The 19,382-nt window shown below is 42.7% G+C and overlaps 1 protein-coding gene across 2 annotated transcripts in view; it reads right to left on the reverse strand.

Moving 5' to 3' along the window:
- LOC113446521 (transmembrane protein 132C-like) overlaps nucleotides 1-19,382 on the reverse strand; it is a 135,028-nt gene that overhangs the window by 114,730 nt on the left and 916 nt on the right. The window contains exon 1 of one of the 2 annotated variants that reach the window (XM_087913472.1): nucleotides 16,436-16,523. The exons of the other annotated variant lie outside the window; for it this stretch is intronic. The gene's annotated coding sequence lies outside the window, so the exon portion shown is untranslated. Of the gene's footprint in view, nucleotides 1-16,435; nucleotides 16,524-19,382 lie in introns of those variants that run through there. 2 annotated transcript variants of the gene reach the window in all.

Below are 19,382 nucleotides of genomic sequence, written 5' to 3' on the forward strand. Positions count from 1 at the left end.
AATAGGGAAAATGGAAAATAGAATAGAATAGAATAGAATATGGAGAATAGTACAGAACAGAACAGAATAGGGAAAATGGAGAATAGAAAAGAATAGAATAGGGAATAGAATAGAATAGGGAATAGAATAGGGAATAGAATAGAATAGAATAGAATAGAATAGAATAGAATAGAATAGAATAGAATAGAATAGAATAGAATAACAGAGTTGGAAGTTTTCTAGTCTATCCTGCTGCTCAGGCAGGAGACCCTATACCATTTCAGACGAATGGTTGTCCAATCTAAAACTTCCATTGTTGGAGCACCCACGACTTCTGGAGGCAAGTTGTTCCACTGATTAATTGATCTCACTTTCAGGAAATTTCTTCTTAGTTCTAGGTCGCTTCTCTCCTTGATTAGTTTCCCCCCATTAACTTGTCTTCTCTAACCTGTTGTTCCCCTGAGGTCTAGGACTACAACTGCCACAATTCCCAGCCAGCAAGGCCAAGGATAATTCAACCAATTCCAGTGGACCCTCCCTCCTCCCTACTGCAAATCCAGGTTGCTTAAACCATAAACAAACAACGTTACAGGTGTTCACCCAGTGGGTACTTTACTTTGTTGGGTTCTTTGTCTTTGGCCCCAGGAATCCCCAGTTCCAACAGATCTCTCTTCCACCTGATTCAGAGCTCCATGTTCTGCGTTACTAGAGTCAGTGTTAGTACCACTTTACACAGGGGTGGGATTCAAATTTTTAACAACCGGTTCTGTGGGCATAGCTTAGGTGGTGGGAGTGGCTTGCTGGTCATGTTATCGGCTGGGTGTGGCCAACTCAACATTACTCACATCGAGGCACGCATCTCCTTGCCTGGCCTCTCATGACTGTGGGGATACTGCAACAGTCGGAAGTGTGAAAAATGGTCATAAGTCCCTTTTTTCAGGGCCATTGTAACTTTGAATGGTCCCTCCACACAAGCAAAGTACTAGCAAAGGAGGGGAAAGAAAACTCCAGAGAAGTTCCTGAGAAAAGGAAGTCTAGTCCTGCCAAGAATGTAATAAGGGTTAACGGAGAGGCATTTTCTGTAAGCAACACCAGAATGTTTCCTTCCTGCCTTCCTTACAGGATTAGGCCAGTAATTTCTTCTAACAACCGGTTCTCCAAACTGCTTAGAATGTTAACAGCCGGTCCTAGCGAATAGGTGCAAACTGGTAGAATCCCACCCCTGGCTTTACACAACTTTAGTAAGGCCACGCTTGGAATACTACATCCAGTTTTGGTCACCATGATACAAAAACAAAAATGGTGTAGAGACTCTAGGAAGAGAGCAGAGAAGGCCAACAAAGGTGATCAAGAGACTGGAGACTATAAGAAAATATATAAAATAATTGTGAAGAACATAAGAATATCTGAGAAAATTTATAAAAAATATGAAATGTAATGATATGGTATGAAACTAAATGTGAAAGATGAATATGTAACTAAGGTCATGTTTGCATGGAAGTGTGAAAACTTGGAACCATGCTGTTCATTAAAAGAGACGTTTTTGAAATGTAAAAAATAAAAACCTTTTTAGAAAAAAAAAGGAGACTGGAGACTAAAACTTATAATGAATAGTTCCAGGAACTTGGAATGTCTAGTCTAACAAAGAAAAAGACTAGGGTGACATACAGATACAGATTAACAGAGTTGGAAGCAGTGGTGGGATTCAGCCAGTTCACACCACTTTCTGAGCAGTTTGGTGAACTGGCTGTTGGAAGAAATCATTAGGGCAGAGAACCGGTTGTTAAATTATTTGAATCCCACCACTGGTTGGAAGGGACCTTGTAGGCCATCTAGTCCAACCCCCATTTGCCCAAGCAGGAGACCCTACACCAGTCCAGTTTCTTCTTGAAAGCTCTCACAACTCCTGAAGGCAACTTCTGTTCCATGGGTTGGTTGCTCTCCCTTGTCAAAAAATTTCTCCTTATTTCCAGGTTGAATCTCTCTTTGTTCAGTTTCCATCCATTGTTCCTTCTCTGGCCTTCAGGTGTCGTAGAAAATAGCTTGACCCCTTCCTCCTCTCTGTGGCAGCCCCTCAAATATTGGAAAGCTGCTCTCTGTCTCCCCTGGTCTTTCTCTTCACTAGACTAGCCAGGCCCAGTTCCTGCAACCATTCATCGTATGTTTTAGCTTCCAGGTTGTTGGTCATCTTAGATAGATTCAGATTAACAGAGCTGGAAGAGATGTCTAGTCCAACACACACATACACACCTAAGCAGGAGACCCTACACCATTCCTGACAGATGGCAGTCCAGTCTCTTCTTGAAAGCCTCCAAAGATTAAGTTCTCACAACTCCCAAAGGCAACTTCTGTTCCATGGGTTGATTGTTCTACTGTCAGAAAATTCCTCCTTATTTCTAGGTTGAATCTCTCTTTGGTCAGTTTCCATCCATTGCACCTTTTCTGGCATTTGGGTGCTTTGAAACATAACCTGACCCCTTCCTCCTCTCTGTGGCAGCCCCTCAAATATTGGAAGACTGCTATCCTGTCTCCCTCACGAGAGCATTCTTCTAGTACTTGAGGAGCTGACACAGAGAAGGCGATGGCCTATCCTCCAAAACACGGGAGGGCAAGCTAAGAAGTAAGGGATGGAAACTTACCAAGGAGAGAATTAACCCGAAACCAAGGAGAAATTTCCTGATAGCGAGAATAATTAATAAATAATTAATCCGTGGAATGGCTTGCCTCTGGAAGTTGTGGGTGCCCCATCACTGGAGTTTTTCAAGAAGAGGAAACTTGGGCAGTCATTTCTCCCAAATGGCGTAGGGCCTCCTGCTTATTCCTCTCTTATCTTATCAACTCTCTTATTCCGTACTGTGCCAAATACCAGGCTGTCCTTTTAACGTCACCAGCCTGCCTTGGAGGTGGAGAAGCCCAAAAAGCGCTTTATCAAAGCAAGTTAATACTGGAGGCTGTGTTTCTCTTCGCAGCATCCCTGCCTTTCGGTAAGAAACAGAGGTCTTTCTTTTAAGCATCACATCAAAGAGAAGACGATCGGCTTGGGGTCCAAAAGAATTCTCACCTTTCTATTTTTAATTCCCACGGCTCCTTGTGTTTCTATGTTTCTAACTTTGTCCCTTTCTTCCTGTGGATGTTCCTTTTCTAATCTCCATGTGGATTTTCCCTCAATGCGATAGAATAAAATAGAATAGAATAACAGAGTTGGAATGGACTTTGGAGGTCTTCTAGTCCAACCCCCGGCTTAGGCAGGAAACCCCACATCACTTCAGACCAATGGTTGTCCAACATCTTTTTAAAAACTTCCAGTGTTAGAGCATTTACAATTTCTGGAGGCAAGTTGTTCCACTGATTAATTGTTCTAACTGTCAAGAAATTCATCCTTAGTTCTAGGTTGTTTCTCACCTTGATTAATTTCCACCCGTTGCTTCTTGTCCTGCCTTCAGGTGCTTTGGAGAATAGCTTGACTCCCTCTTCTTTGGGGCAGCCCCTCAGATATTGGAAGACTGCTATCATGTCAACCCTGGTCCTACTTTTCATTAAAGTAGACATACCCAATTCCAGCAACCGTTCTTCGTATGTTTTAGCCTCCAGTCTCCTAATCATCTTTGTTGTTCTTCTCTGCACTCTTTCGGGAGTCTCAACTCCCGAATCTTTTTTATAATGGGGTGAACAAAACTAAATGCAGAGACCCTGCATTTAGAACTTCTACTTCTACCGTTGCAAAATTTACTTAAGGGTGTTTTTTGGGGGACGTTTTTTTCTTGCCTCAACCTTGTCTATTTCACAAGGTTTTCAGGAAGGATGAAAAGGACAAAGGGAGGCAGAAGACACCATCCCGACCAGCTGAAGCGTCTTCTGTGGGAAGGAGAATGGCACACCGAAGCTAAAAATAAACTCCCAATTCTTCGGGAACTTGTTAGCCAGAAGAAAAGAAATGGAGGCAGGGACCACGAATGGAGACAAACGCACTCCATTTTTGACAGCAGCAGCAGCAGAAACCAAAACGAGCCATTCAATGTCCCCAAATGAGAAAGGAACGAAGCTTAGTTGAAGTTTCTCAGTGCGAGCATAAATGCAGGCTGTTCCTTAGAATACACAATCTTTCTTGTTTTCCTCGGTTAGAGTATTGGACTGTATTCCGTGCCTGACATTTATTCAGTCTGCACAGAGATGTGAAAAGAAGAAAGGCACAGAAAACTTCAACAGCTGCATGAAAAGACCAGGGTCAGGCTGGGTCAGGCGGTCTGGATTCCAGAAAAACAAGCGGCTCTCCATCCACATTTCTTTGGCCCCGTCATTGCTGCCCCACTGATCAACATCACCTCACCCTTGTTGAGGGTTAGATCTACAGCCCAGCTTTTTTGTTACAAAGTGCAAGAAGAGTCTGTAGGGGTGTTTCTCAACAACAAGAAGGGAATCTTTGCAGTTTGAGGCTGAACAAATGGGGTCCTTGGTGCTCTCTTGAGCTTGGAGGTTTTCTGGCAGGTGTTTCATTACCTAACTAGGTAACATCATAACTAGTAGAAGGGAGGAGAGTTGTGGAAAAGAGGAGGAGGAGAAGGAGAAGGAGGAAGAGGAGGAAGAGAAGGGGGAGGAGACCTGTGGAGTCCTGATGGTCTCTGAGCTTGGTTATTTCCTTGCAGATATTTAATTTAGTTTAGTTTACTTGATTGTCATTGCACCTCGTACAATGAAATCAAACACCATCTTTGGGGGGGGGGTCCTTGGTGCTCTCTGAGCTTGGTGGTTTTCTAGCAGATGTTTTCATTACTTGGTTAGGTAACAACATCACTGTCAGAAGGGTGGAAGGTCATGGAAAAGAGGAGGAGGAGGAGGAGGAGGAGGAGGACTGTGGTTTCTTTGGTGCTCTCTGAACTTGATTATTTTCTTGCAGATGTTTCATGACCCAACTAGGTAGCATCATTAGTTCCAGAAGGTGGGGTAAACAACAGCCTAATCAACCAAGAACACTTCCACCAACACTGACAAAGCCAGCCACTCGTATATATACATATATCTACGGAGAGAGCAAACTCCATTCCTTTCTTGCAGTCCTCACCTGGTGGGCATAAAAATTTCAATAACTCCATGCATTATCAGCATTAAGAGCTTTGACAAGCCTTCATCCTGAACCTAGCAAAAACCAATTCCCGATACTAAGAGAGAAACACAGATTAGCGAGTTCCCCCTATCGTAGAAGGAGGTCATACATATTTTAAATATCTCAGTGCAATCCTAGTCAGCTCTCCAAAATGCACGGAGCTGCTGCTTTTGAATTCTTTTCTTTTTTTATTGCTCACTCAAGGACTTTTTGTCTGAGTAATAAATAAAAGCACTTCTTTTGTCCACGCAAAACCCTTAAAGGGGATATTAAAAACGAGGAGAGAATTAAAACCTGACATTTCTATGCCCCAATAAAACATGATGCTTTTGACTCTCTGCCTGTAAGAAATGTCTTTCGCTTTCTATCTTCAGCAGCAGTGAACAGGAAGCTTAAAGTGCTTTTGTGCTCTAATCTTTAAAAGGAAGAGAGAGGGAAAAAAAAACCCCTCTATCCTCCCTCCTGGTTCTTCAAACCCAGTTGTATTTATTACTAGAGCATATTAAGAATAATTAAAACTCCAAACAATAGAGAATACGCACAAATAGAGAAACAAACCATTCAAGTTATTGACAAACTAATCATGCAGCATCTTTATGGGCCTATGGAGCCGAAAAAGACATTAACTAAATTGGAAATCCAAGATTTAACTCAAGAAAAATAATCTTTATGAAAGAGGAGCAGGAGGAGGACTCACTTTAAAAGGGAGGAGGATGGAAAGAGAAGGATGGAAGGAAAAGGAGGAGGACAAAAAAGAAGAAGGATGGATGGATGGATGAAAAGAGAAGGAGGGAAGGAAAAGGAGAAGGAGGAGCAGAGGTGGGTATTCAGCAGGTTCTGACCAGTTCTGGAGAACCGGTAGTGGAAATTTTGAGTAGTTTGGAGACCGGCAAATCCCATCTCTGACGGGAGATTTTACAGTATCCTTCCCCTGCTACGCCCACCAAGCCACACCCACAGAACCAGTATTAAAACATTTGAATCCCACCACTGAGGAGGAGGCAGGATGGAAGGAGAAAGAGGAGGAGAAGGAGGATGGGAGGAGGAGGAGAAGAAGAAAGACGAGAAAGAGGAGGAGAAGGGGAGAAGGAAGTGAATGAGAAGGGGAAGAAGAAAGGAAGAAGGGAGAAGGAGGAAAGGAGGAGAAGGCAGAAGGAGAGGAGGAAGGAAGAAAGGAAGGATGGATGGATGGAAAGAGAAGGGTGGAAGGAAAATTAGGAGGAGGAGGGAAAAGGGTGGGAAGAGAAGGATGGAAGGAGAAAGAGGAGTAGGAGGATGGGTGGAGGAGAAGGAGAAGACAAGAAGAAGAGGAGAAGAACAAGGTGAAGGAGAAGGGAAGAAGGAGGGGAGAAGGAGGAATGGATGGATGGAAAAAGAAGGCTGGAAGGAGAAAGAGGAGGAGGAGAATGAGAAGGAGGATGGTAGGAGGAGAAGAAAGATAAGAGGAGGAGGAGGGGAGAAGGTGAAGAAGGGGGAAAAGAAAGGAGAAGGATGAAAGGAGAAAGGCAGAAGGAGGAGGAGGAGGAGGAGGAGGAGGAGGAGGAGGAGGAGGAGGGGAGGAGGAGGAGGAGGAGGAGGAGGAGGAGGAGGAGGAGGAAAAAAGAAAAAGGAAATCTCATCTCAAGCTGAAGGATGTTTAGATCCCCATCAATAATCAATGCCATTGGGCTACAAATAAATTAACCAGTGCTGGGCTAGAAATGGACTTCATTCCACCCAATGTCATTCAACTTGATGGGATAAACATTTATCCCACCTCTTCAAGAAGAAAAGAATTTGGGTGGAACCAGGGAGTTGGCAATGCCATTTTCAACATGTAGGGCCCCCATTTTGGCAGGCAAACTACTTCTTCTTCTTCTTCTTCTTCTTCTTCTTCTTCTTCTTCTTCTTCTTCTTCTTCTTCTTCTTCTTCTTCTTCTTCTTCTTCTTCTCCTCCTCCTCCTCCTCCTCCTCCTCCTCCTCCTCCTCCTCCTCCTCCTCCTCCTCCTCCTCCTCCTCCTCCTCCTCCTCCTCCTTTTTCTTCTTCTTCACAGAGGACTATCGGGTCACAATCGAACATCCCAGCAACTTCCACATTCCTCAGGCTTTTCTCCTCGGATTCTGAAATTGTGTTGGGCAGTTCAACCCAGACACACATTGAGGCCCTAAGCTTAATAAATTCCTTTCCTATAATCACATTTACAATTAGATTGCCCTGTCCTCTTTTATCCCCCTCATTCTCCTGTTCTTCATCTTGATTCTTTTTCTCCGAGAGGTTGCTAGACAAAAATCTGAAGAATTACTCTTTTTTTTCCCCTTCCTTCCCCATTTCTCTATTTCCCCTGAAACCCTGTCAGTTCTCAGCCTGGCAGCTTTTGTCCAGTGTAAAGTGAACTTCTGATTTTGCCTGTCTAACTGTGGCACTCAATTTTCATCTTCAAATGAGCCATCCGACCATCCTTTGACAGCCATTCACCTCAGCGCGTGGGCAGGTTTTTCATTATCTGACTTTGATAGCTACGGCACGGACTGCCGAGACCCTACTTTTAAACCAGGCTCCTTCTAAAGACCATAGTTTGTTCTGTAAAACTCCCCTGTGCTCTACCTCTGTCCTGGAACCAATTCTAAATCTCAATACGTTCATTGGGAAGATTATTTGTCTTCCCTTTTTTGAGTTTATTTCAGGGATGGGTGGATGGAAATCTCAGTCTTTCCCTCCCTCCCTTTCCTCCCTTCCTCTGCCTTTGGTTTCCTTTCTCCTTCCTTCCTTCCTTCCTTCCTTCCTTCCTTCCTTCCTTCCTTCCTTCCTTCCTTCCTTCCTTCCTTCCTTCCTTCCTTCCTTCCTTCCACATTAGCACTTCATTCATCCTGGAACCAATTCTAAATCTTTCAGTTTGTTGTTTACAAAATTGTAGAAAGCACGGGTGGAATTGGTGCATAGAAGGTTTTCTTCTTGTTTAATGTGATAATTGGTGCATTCAGTTTTTATCTGGTGGCATAAATTTTTGTATCGGCTTTTGAAGTTGGCAACGTGACCAGATTTGTTTTTCTGCCAAAGTGATTTCTTTTTGGAATGAAGCTTCCTTATTGTTATGGGTAATTTGTTTTTTCTGGTTTTGGGAGTTGTTAGTGGTACATATAGTTAGATGACTCTTTTGACTTCACGTAAAAATATGTTGTAATGGTCTTCTACAGCATTGCATCCAGTGAATAGAAATTGCCAATCAAGGGATGAGAGATCGTTGTTTATAAGATCATAGTTGCCTTTTTTGAAGTTATAATTGGGGATTCCATCATTGTGATGATTTTTGTGTGGACGTATGTTGAGACAAAAGTCTACCATGTTGTGGTCACTGTTGGAAAAGGGTTCTTTAATTTAATTCTGTTCTTAATTTAATTTAATTCTATTCTATTCTTTATTTAATTTAATTCTATTCTTCATTCTCTTCTCTTCTCTCTTCTCTTCTCTCCTCTTCTCCTTCTTTACATTTAAAACCATCCCCAACAATTCTGATGCTATTTCTTATTGCTGCGAAGTAGGGTGGGCTGAAGACTTCCCTCAAAGAGGACTCATATCCAAGTGATCATTTCAGGAAACCGAGCTTGCAACCTGAACTCCCAATTACATTCCTCTTGTCAATTAATTAATAAACCTCCTAACTAAAGTATTGGGTGGGCCTGCACCTCTAATGCCTGTGTTACTTCATTATTTAAAGTTCAGCAAAAAAAAAAAAAAAAGAAGATATCCATGCATATATTTAGTAGGATCTGATCAGATGTTAGCAAATGGGGAGGTGGTCTCAGCAGGGTTTCAATTATCTTTTGCATAATCGCTCCCTAATTCAAGACAGTTGTAATTAAGAGTGCAATTACCCCGGCAAAGCTCCACTGATGTCATCACGTCTGTAGAGCACCTGATGGGGGAATAACTACCTGAAGTAGGATGGCTAAGAAAACTGAAGACTGTTAATGAAGAAGAAGAAAAATAACCCTTGTGTTTCAACATCCAGATTGCATGTAGGGATGTGAGGAAAGTCATAGCAAATGGAAACCAAGACCAGAGGTAAAGAAGCTATGGTTCAGAAGTGGGGTGGGATTCAAAAATCCCAGCAACCAGTTCTCTGCCCGGTTGTTGGGTGGGCATGGCCTTCCACAAGGGCCATTTTTCATCTTCCCCAGAGGCTTCCCTCGGGCCTCTGGGTGGGTGAAAACAGCCTCTCCTGGGCTCCGGAGGGCCTCCGGAGGCCAAAAACAGACCCGTTTCTGGACTTCCGGAACTTCTAGTTTGGCCTGTTTTTCACCCTCCTCCACACAGACCCTGCAACTACCTGCATCCAAAATGGGCCACATAGAGACTCCTGGGAGGGGTGGGGTGGGCAAGGCCAGCCGGTCGGTTCAACCACCGGTTCGGTGAACAAGATGTAAATTTAACATCCGGTTTGTCTGAACCGGGCTGATCCAACTGAATCCCACCCCTGTTCAGAAGATGTTCTCCCTTTTGTAGTTCTCCAAATCATTCTGATAAATCTGGGGACAAAGTAAAAGAAAAAGAGAGGTGTGGTGGCCCCTGGGATATTGTTCTGACCCAGCTCTCCAAACACAACAAACCCTAACTCAAAGATTCCTTTATTAGGAGCGCCAGCAGCCCCGGCAAAACGTTTCTCCCTCACTGCAGGCTAACATGTCTATCCAGCAGGGAGATGAATAGTTGTCTGCCACATCTGTTCATCTCTGTCTCCTGCCTTTTATCCCCAGAGCTAGGGTGAGGCCTCACTAGCAGCAGTGGCTCTTCCATCCCAAGGACCAGCCCATAGATATCCACTGCTCTCCTCTCCTGCGCATCCATGTGTTAGACACTGGACCCAGCTGTTCCTCCTCTTCCTCATCAACCACCTTCAGGCTGGGGGGCTTTTGACACTCCATCTGAGGGCTGACGGACGGCCCAGGCTCCACCTCTCTTTCCCTCTCTCTTCCAGGTGAACTGCTGGCAGTCAGCAGAAGTAGTCTGCAGTACTGCATTCTAACCACTTCACCCAGTTAAATGGGTGAATTAGCCTCTTTATATCTGGTTGTGAGTAGAAACTCTCTTCATTACACTATATTTTGCACTTCCAAACAAATCAAGCTCCTACTTCTAGGCTTCAGAGTCAACTCACTTTTGGTAGATAGTGTTAGGAATATATGCAGAGTAACCCTTGTATAAAAAGGATATGCACACGGAAACAGTTTATGAGAACAGTTATGAATAAATATACAGCCACACAGAGTTAAACAAGTTGTATTAATGTTTACTTGAAGAAATAGTACAGTCCAATAAACAGTCCATGTCATACACTTTTTTAACAGTCCAGAAATATCCAGTTATAAAGCCTTCTTACCGGTTTCACATTTTTTACAGCAGACAAATATCAAACCATAATACAACAAATAATCTTCGATATCAACAGGATATGAAAATAAAGAGAGTTAGTCAGTATCGGTCTGTAATCAGTCAGTATCAGTATTAAGAGAGATCATCAGTGAAAAAGAAAGAGAATTAAACCATGATCTATAGCTCCCTCTTATGGCAACTTGTAGCATAATTAACCAACCAGAACACAGTATAATACATTACAGTATTTTTCCTTAAAGCTACAAACATATATATTTGTAGTTTATATATTGTCAACCCAACTACATTATTTACATATACATAACAGATAGTTCAACCAGATATGAAGAATGGACGAGATATACAACTTCTCTGAGCAGAACAACACTTCTTTAATATTCTCCAATTACAAGAAAACAGCACCTGTCCAAATCTGCTAGCTCTGACACCAGACATGCAAATTCCGCCTGTGGAGGAACACATATTTGTGCAGAGGATAAATCAAGCTGACATCTTAATCCTTTGTGTATTGTTTGTTTGGATAATGAAACCAAACAGAGCTTAGGTGTGCATGTGGTAGGTTGGCCTTGCTATGTTTTTGGCCAGAAGATCAGCGGGGTTTTGAACAACAGTAAGCCAGATGGGATGACTGTGGAGGAGAACAGCCCCCAAGTTACAAGTTGTAAGAAGCCAGCTACTGTACAAATAAAGAGGTCACAAAACTGGTTCATTCCATCCCAATGAGGACCTTTGGAGGAAGAAGGTCAAGTTCTAAAAGCCAATCAAAAGGTCTACATGGTACTATCACAGGGCAACCTAAGGACCAGGCTATAGCTTGCTCCAATTCCTCTGTAGGTAGAAGGACCTCTTTTTCACTCTTAAAACCACAACTATTGTGACATCTTCCTCCATCACTCCCATGCTACTAAGATTTGGTACTCTACAATATCTTCATAAATGACTTAAATGAGGGAATAGAAGGGGAACTTACCAAATTTGCAGATGATACTAAGCTGGCAGGAATAGCTAACACCCTGGAAGATGTTACTGGGCCCTGACTTGAACAAAATGAAAATTAAATGTAGAGAAAAGTAATGTCCTACACTTAGGCAGGAAAAACCAAAAGTACACATATAGACTGGGTGAAACCAGGCTTAATAGCAGTAACTCTGAGAGGGATCTTGGAGTCTTACTGGACAACCAGCTAAATATGAGCCAATAGTATGCGGCGGCAGCCAAAAAAGCCAATGCAATCCTACATTGCATCAACAGAGGGATACAATCAAGATCAAGAGAGGTACTAATACCACTCTATAACACCTTAGTAAGACTACACCTAGAGTATTGCATCCAGTTTGGGTCACCACATTATAAAAAGATGTTGAGACTCTAAAAAGAGTGCAGAGAAGAACAACCAGGATGATGAGGGGACTGGAGACTAAAACATACGATGAACAGTTGTAGGAACTGGGCCTGGCTAGTCTAGGGAAGAGAAGGACCAGGAGAGACAGGAGAGCAGCCTTCCAATATTTGAGGGGCTGCCACAGAGAGGAGGAAGGGGTCAAACTATTTTCCAAAGCACCTGAAGGCCAGACAAGGAATAATGGATGGAAACTGAACAAGGAGAGGGTTAACCTGAAAATAAGGAGGAATTTCCTGATATAATGAGAACAATCAACCAGTGGAAAAGAAGTTGCCTTCGGAAGTTTTGGGAACTTTATCACTGGAAGCTTTCAAGAAGAGACTGGACTGCCATTTGTCAGAAATGGTGTAGGATCTCCTGCTTGGGTGGGGGGTTGAACTAGACGACCTACAGGGGCCCTTCCAACTTTTTCAATCTGTAATCCAATAACGCAAATTAAAATCCAACTAACTCTAGAAGGCTCCTTAACCATTGTTGATGTAGTCCCTTGCTCTGCAGCTCTTGTTGTAGGACTCTCAACAAACCTTGAACTTCATCAAGATTTGCCCTGGTAGAAGAACTGCAGGAGATAGGAACATAATGGTTTTGAGGAACAGAGTACCTAAGGAAGCCGTGGAATCCACTTTTGGTCTTTTTAACTAAAAGCTTGCCAGTTTGCAACAGACGTAAGGGAGCATCAAAGCTTACCCTATGCCAACAACACTCTTTGGGAAAGAAGACGATCAGCCTCAAACAATTCCACACTGGCTGGAAGCAAAAGTCAAATCCACAGGCTAAGCCTCCACCTCCATTATGCCAACCGCCAATAGGCTTATGTGCTTTGTATTAACGCTAGCTTTTTCCACATCTGGTATAAGCCAGGGGTTTGGAAGAGCTCAGGATGACACAGGTACTTTTCAAATATATAAAGGAAGATATTTTGGAATAGGTCATTTTAAAAAATTAACTTCATTAGGAATGCTGAGTTCAGTAATCTATTATGCATTTTTTTAAAAAATCCAAAGCTGGCTTACCCTAACCAGCTGCAGACCAACATATTTGCTAACTGGCTTCTGTTTCAAACCTTCTTTTAAAAATCTCAAAACAGCTTCCTCTATCTTTAAGATGACATCATACCTTTACACTCTTTTGACCTATAGAACAAACAGTGAGCAGTAAATACATGGAAGGGTCTTCACACATTGTGTTAGTTTCTTAGATCCTTTAGCCATCATATAAGCAGATTAATAAGCCTATCAAACTAGATTTCATTATCCATAAAGCCTTAGTAAGACCACACCTAGAATCCTGCATCCAGTTTTGGTCATCATACTATATAAAAAAAAAGATGTTGGAAGGAGTAATATTCCTTGCAATCATCTGGTCTTGTTTTGCTTGAAGATCATTCGCTTGTCATCCAAGAAGCTTCTTCAGCTCAGCTTCTTCCAAACTGAACAAGCTTCTTGGAGGAGAATCAGAATAGAGCCGGAAGGGACTTTGGAGCAGGTTTGCTATCCGGTTGCTGGGTAAGCATGGCCATGGTGGGCGTGGCCTACCGAAACTTCCTGTTTCTGGCTTCCGGTGGGCCTCCAGAGGCCAGGGAGGCCATTTTCGCCCTCCCAAGGGTCCAGAGGCTTCCCCCAGGCCTCTGGGAGGGTGAAAATGGCCTCCCCTGGACTCTGGAGGCCCACAGGAAGTCGGAAACAGGCATGTTTGCAGACTTCTGGAAGGCCCATTTTTCTCCCTCCCAGAGCTTCTGCGCTTACCTGCACTTACCTGCATCGAAATGGGCTGCGTGGAGATTCCTGGGAGGGGAGGGGCGGGGCAGGAGGGGTGGGGTCAGACAGTCAGTTGAAATACCTGTTCAGCGAACCAGCTGTAACTTTAACATCCGATTCACCTGAACTGGTCCAAACCAGTAGAATCCCACCCCTGCTTTGGAGGTCTTCTAGTCCAGCCCCCTGCTCAAGCTGGAGACCCTATACCAGTGGTAGCTAACCTTTTTGGACTCCTGTACCAAAAATTGTGTGCGCGCTTGCACGCTCGTGCCAGAACACAGAAGGCAATGCATGCCCCCACACTCCCTATGCATGCGCATGCAATCCCCAGTTGCCCCTTTACCTGAACTGTGCCTCACAGCTGATTTTCGGCCAGTTTGAGGCCTTTTTCAGTCTCCCAGAGGCTTGAGGAAGGCTTCTGCAGGCTTCTGAAGGCTTTGCAGGCTGAAAACTAGCCCCGTTTCATCACTTTGGGTATTTTCGGAAAAACAGGAAGTGACCAAATGGGGCTAGTGTTCGGCCTTGAAAGCCTGCAGAAGCCTTCCTCAAGCCTCTGAGAGGCCAAAAAAGGCCTCAAATCAGGTGAAAATCAGCTGTGAGGCACGCACATGTGCAGTGAGGTAAGTCTGCCTGCACTCGCGTGCCAGCACAAATGGCTCCGCGTGCCACCTGTGGCACGTGTGCCATAGGTTCACCATCACGGCCCTATACCATTTCAGACAAGTGACAGTCCAGTCTCTTCTTAAAGACCTCCAGTGATGAGAAATGTCTTTAAGCAAAACAAAGAAAGTCCAGGTGCCTTTTGTACAACAACAACAACAATAAAGCACCTTTGGGACAATTTCTCTAAGATCCTTCCTCAAACCTATCCACATTCTTTCCAAAGTGAGAAAAAAAAAATATCCATCCAGGACAGACAAATGTTGTCGTACTTGGGTCACTTCACACAGAGGAGATGAAAAGACAGTGGGAGGAGTGAAGAGGGATCACCTCAGGCTGGGCGCTGACCCATAACCACATCACAAGTGTACATGTGCGCCTGTGCCAACCACAGCGTCTTTTCCTTCGCTAACTCAAACAGACACCAGAAATGGAAGAGCACAATTACACAAAGCTCACCACCCCTCCCCCCCTCAGGTCTTTTAGCCTTTGAGAACACACACACACACACAATATTTCAACAAAACCCTGAAAAAAAATGGCTGAACTTTTCAGTGGCGCTATTCAACTGCCTTCCTTTCAGAGAAGCCATAAGCAGAAAAAGCCAAGCCTGATACAATACAGGAGAGAAAGATGATGGCAAAATGGCCAGGGGGGGTTGTGATATTTGTATTTTATACATCCACCTTTTGTGACACGGGCACCACAAAGGGAGAATGCTTCAAAAGCAGACCTAAACCTTCTTGCTTTTCACCGGATGCCTTGTGCATCGGTCCAGCTACCAAACACTAAATATTTGTGTACTCAGTGAATTCCAGAATACTCAATAATCTTCGGGATCCGTGCATTGCCCCGATATAGGATAGGGATTTATTCTGTAACCAGGTTCGAATGGGTTTTATGAATTCTCAATCCACCATGTAGAAAAAAACAGAGACAAATCCTCAGACCAAAGGAGATTTAGCCCAGAATTAAAATGAAACAGACATCCATCCTGCCTGGTTTTTTTCCCCCTTTTCTCTCCTTTGGGTGAAATTTTAAACAGCAGTCCGTCTCTCTGGCATAAGGAGGCCTCTTCTAATCCTCTTTGCAAGAATTTTCTCAATCGCTTGGCATTTTTAATATAGTATTTCTCCTCCAAGAACCATGTTTGCAAAAGGAAACCATTAAAAAAAAAAAACCTCAGTCTTGTGCCTCCTCTTTCAAGATCCACCCCATTAAATTTAGATTTGATTTATTAAATAAATCCTAGAGAGATTGCAGGAATGGAGTGTATATGTCTAGTCTAACGGAGGGAAGGACTAGGGAGTGACTTGATAGCAGTCTTCCAATATCTCAGGGACTACCACAAAGTAGAGGGAGTCAAGCTATTTTCCAAAGCACCAGAAGGCAGGACAAAAAGCTATGAATGCAACTGATTCAGGAGAGAAGCAACCTAGAATTAAGGAGAAATTTCCCAACAGTTGGTTCATCCGTGGAGGTTTTCAAGAAGAGACCAGACAGCCATTTGTTTGGGATGATATAGGCAGTGATGGAATTCAGCCAGTCCTCACCAGTTTGGCGAACTGGTTGTTGGAAGAAATCATTAGGGCAGAGAGAACCGGTTGTTGAATTATTTGAATCCCACCACTGGATATAGGATCTCCTGCTGGAGTAGGAGATTAGACTGGAAAACCTACGAGCTGTCTCTCAGCTCTGTTATTCTGAAGGAGACACCATGTAGATCGACTTGGGCTTCTAGACAAGAGTTGGGAAATAAATCTAATTATACCTAACCCTACGCCCCTCAAAAACAATTAAAACTGACTAATTAAAAGGAAAACAATGCTCACAGTTTATAAAATTACACCAGGAAACAGGAACCATCTAACCACCATAGCATTCGAGGGATGAAAAGCCTGGATTGCATAGAATGTGAAGGAGCCCTAATCTTCCATATCTTGAAGGTTTTAAAGAAGAGACCAGAGAGCCATTTGTCTGGGATGGTATAGGGGTCTCCTGCTTGACTAGGGGCTGGACTAGAAGACCTCCAAGGTCCCTTCCAACTCTGTTATTCTCTTATTTCATCCTTAAAAAGAGGCAGTGGCGGGAAGCTAGAAAGTGGGTGAGAGAGCCAGGGAAAACAGCTACAAAAACCAAGCGCCTTCTATAAGTAATCTCCTTACGTCATTCTCAACAGCTCAGCCGCTGTTGGTAGGATAAGCAAAGGAATCAAATTGTTTGAAGGTCAAGAGGGAGACAGTGGCAACCAACCTCGCCAGCTCTCCGTTCCTCTGTTGCTGGCATAGTCTGGCAGTTTCTCAAGCTTTCAAAAGGCAGGATAAAGCAGAGATTTAGCCTCCAATAGTGTCTCTCTGTCTCTCTCTCTCTCCCTTCCTCCCTCCTTCTCCCTCTCTCTCTCTCTCTCTCCTCAGTCATACACGATCATTTGCTTCTTGGGAGATATGGCAGGACGGGACGGGGTAAGGGGAAGGCAGAAGATTGCAGAAGATTGAATGAGGTGCTGACAAGGTTAGACAAGTGGCTTTTAACTAAAAATAATAAAATATCCTGTTTATTGGACTCATTTTGGCGAGTGCTGGGAGAAAGGGAGAATGGAGTTTTCATACTTCAGGCAAATGCTCCTGAATAAAATAGATGGGCAAATTGAATTCTGATTTTCTTTGCTTTGATCCAGGTGAAAAGCAATGGTTATGTTAGCAAGAGCAAGGGAATATCTTCAAATCTATTCGCAGTTCCTTCTCACTTCCATTGGAAATGGAAGAGCTTCACCGAAAAGCCAAAGTGCTTTGCAGAACAAGGCAAAACGTTTCCACAAAACTTTTTTTTTCCCTCCCAGTTGGGAATACCGAAGGAGAAAGGGAAGTGTGATGAAGCAGTTAAGAGAATTTAAAATTCTACCATGGACCTGGTTGAACCACCGTATTATCCAGTAAAGCATGAAGGTTTTACAGGACAAAGATTTTCCCAGCCCGACTTATACAAACCTAGACTTGAACCCAGAACTGGAGCCTTGTGCTTTAATCACAGCCGGATAAGTTTTCCACAATTCAACAATCTTCCTCAAGTTGTTATTCTGCAGAAATGTTCAACTACAACTCTGATTCAGCAGGGAGCCACCATACAAGGGACACATTGAGAATTGGGACTTCTGCTACCCAATTTTTATTGATCTGATTCAGAAGCCATTTTTTAAGTTTCTACAATCCATCATTCTTCAAATCTCATTAGAGACAAATGAGAGACCTTGAGACTTTCAAAAGCAGCTGCCTTGAAATAGGATAAACAAGGATAGACAATTTTGGGTGGTGGGGCTGCCTCTAAATTTAATCCCATCCATCCTTTCACCCCCGCCCGCTTAAGATATTGAACATTAAATAAAACATGCTGCATATTAAACTATTGCATTAGAACAACATATCCATTCATCCATTCATGAATTTCCCATGGTTCAAATGTCTTGCTCTAAACTATGAAGCCAGTTCATATGTTTTCCAAGGAAAAGAAGAGGAGGGGGAAAGGGGATATGTGCAAAGTAAAAAAGACCTTCTCTCCAGATCCTATTATATTGTTTTCAGCTCTATTGTGTGCACATTGTCCAGAAAACATTTAGAGTTGGGCAGTCTCACCCTGAATGAATGAATGGATGGATGGATCAATCGATCGATCAATCATAAAGGGGAAAGGACACTTAAGAAGTCTATCTTATTTCTGTTGGTATCCTGAAAAGTGGCAACAGAAAGGGAGTTTGTCAGATGGCTCAGAGTTGTACTCAAAAAAGAAAGAAAGAAATGGGCCTTTGGAAATATTTCACCCAATATCTGGAGCTGTCCGTGAGTCGGATAAACAGGTGTCCAAGTTGCAGTCGTGACAAAACCAACTGTTAAATATGTCACTTGTTTTCCTGTCTAGAATCATTGGGATTTGTTATTATTACTGATGTTACAGTCTTCTCTTTTCTGCAACACTTCTGATCTGTGGTCCCACAGCTCCCTCTTTGATCCATTTAAATGCAAACAAACAGGGATAGGGCGCTTTTTTTTTTTTTTTGTCTCTCAAGCCATCCCTCTGCTGACCACCTAATTCTCTCAGTGCTGTCTAATGTCTCCGTATATTAACCCATAAGTGTGGCTGTACTATTATTATTATTAATCCTTCTCCTTATCTTTTCCCCCTCCTTTCATTGGTAATATTATTATTATTAAAGATTTAATCTTCAATTCAATTCACAGGCTGGGACTGGTAAAAAATATATTATGGTTAATCTTCAATTCAATTCACAGTCTGGGACATCATTATTATTATTATTGCTATTACTATTATTATTATAATCTTTTATTCATTAAACATGAAACTCTGTCAACTGAACATATAAAAACATATCACAAATACAATTGACTGGTGCTGATGGTTGATACAGTTTGCTGCCAGCATTTTAGGTATCAATCAAGTATCTTAAAATGTACGTTGTTATTATTAGTATTACTATTATTACTATTATTATTATTATTATTGATTTAATCTTCAATTTGATTCACAGTCTGGGACTGGTAAGAACTTAACAGTTCAAGTCCTAACCAAGTACCTAAGTGCTGTTAAGGTAACGTCTGAGTATATAGGCAGTTCCAAGTAAGATGTCGTTTTTTTTTGCAAAGTCAGAATATTCAAGTCTGATAAATTCAAAATTCCCTTGTCAATCTAGGAAGCCCTTTGGGTAATTACTCCAAGGGCTCCTGTTACTATTGGTACAGCCATCGGTTTCTTCCTCCACCATCTCTCAACTTCAATTTGCAAAACATGATATTTTGTTTTTCCTATTACTATTATTTATTACTATTGTGTAATTACTATTAGTTATTACTATTATTATTCTCTCTGTTGCTTTGCATGTACACTGAGATCTTCTGCACGGGAGACAAATTCCTTGAGTGCGTCTAATCCCACTTGGCCAAATGAAGTATTCAGTTCAGTTCAGACCTGGGCTAACACACTTCCAAGCACACTCCTGGTGCAAAGCAGGAGACAAAAGAGAAAAGCAAGTCTCTTCCAGTTGATCACACCCAGATGGTTGCTTGGCATTAAAAGCTTCCCACCAGAGGGGATCCAGGATGG

This window comes from Pseudonaja textilis, chromosome 15 (assembly GCF_049901715.1).
Source record: "Pseudonaja textilis isolate UNSWEBS1 chromosome 15, rPseTex1.2, whole genome shotgun sequence".
Lineage (NCBI taxonomy): Eukaryota > Metazoa > Chordata > Lepidosauria > Squamata > Elapidae > Pseudonaja > Pseudonaja textilis.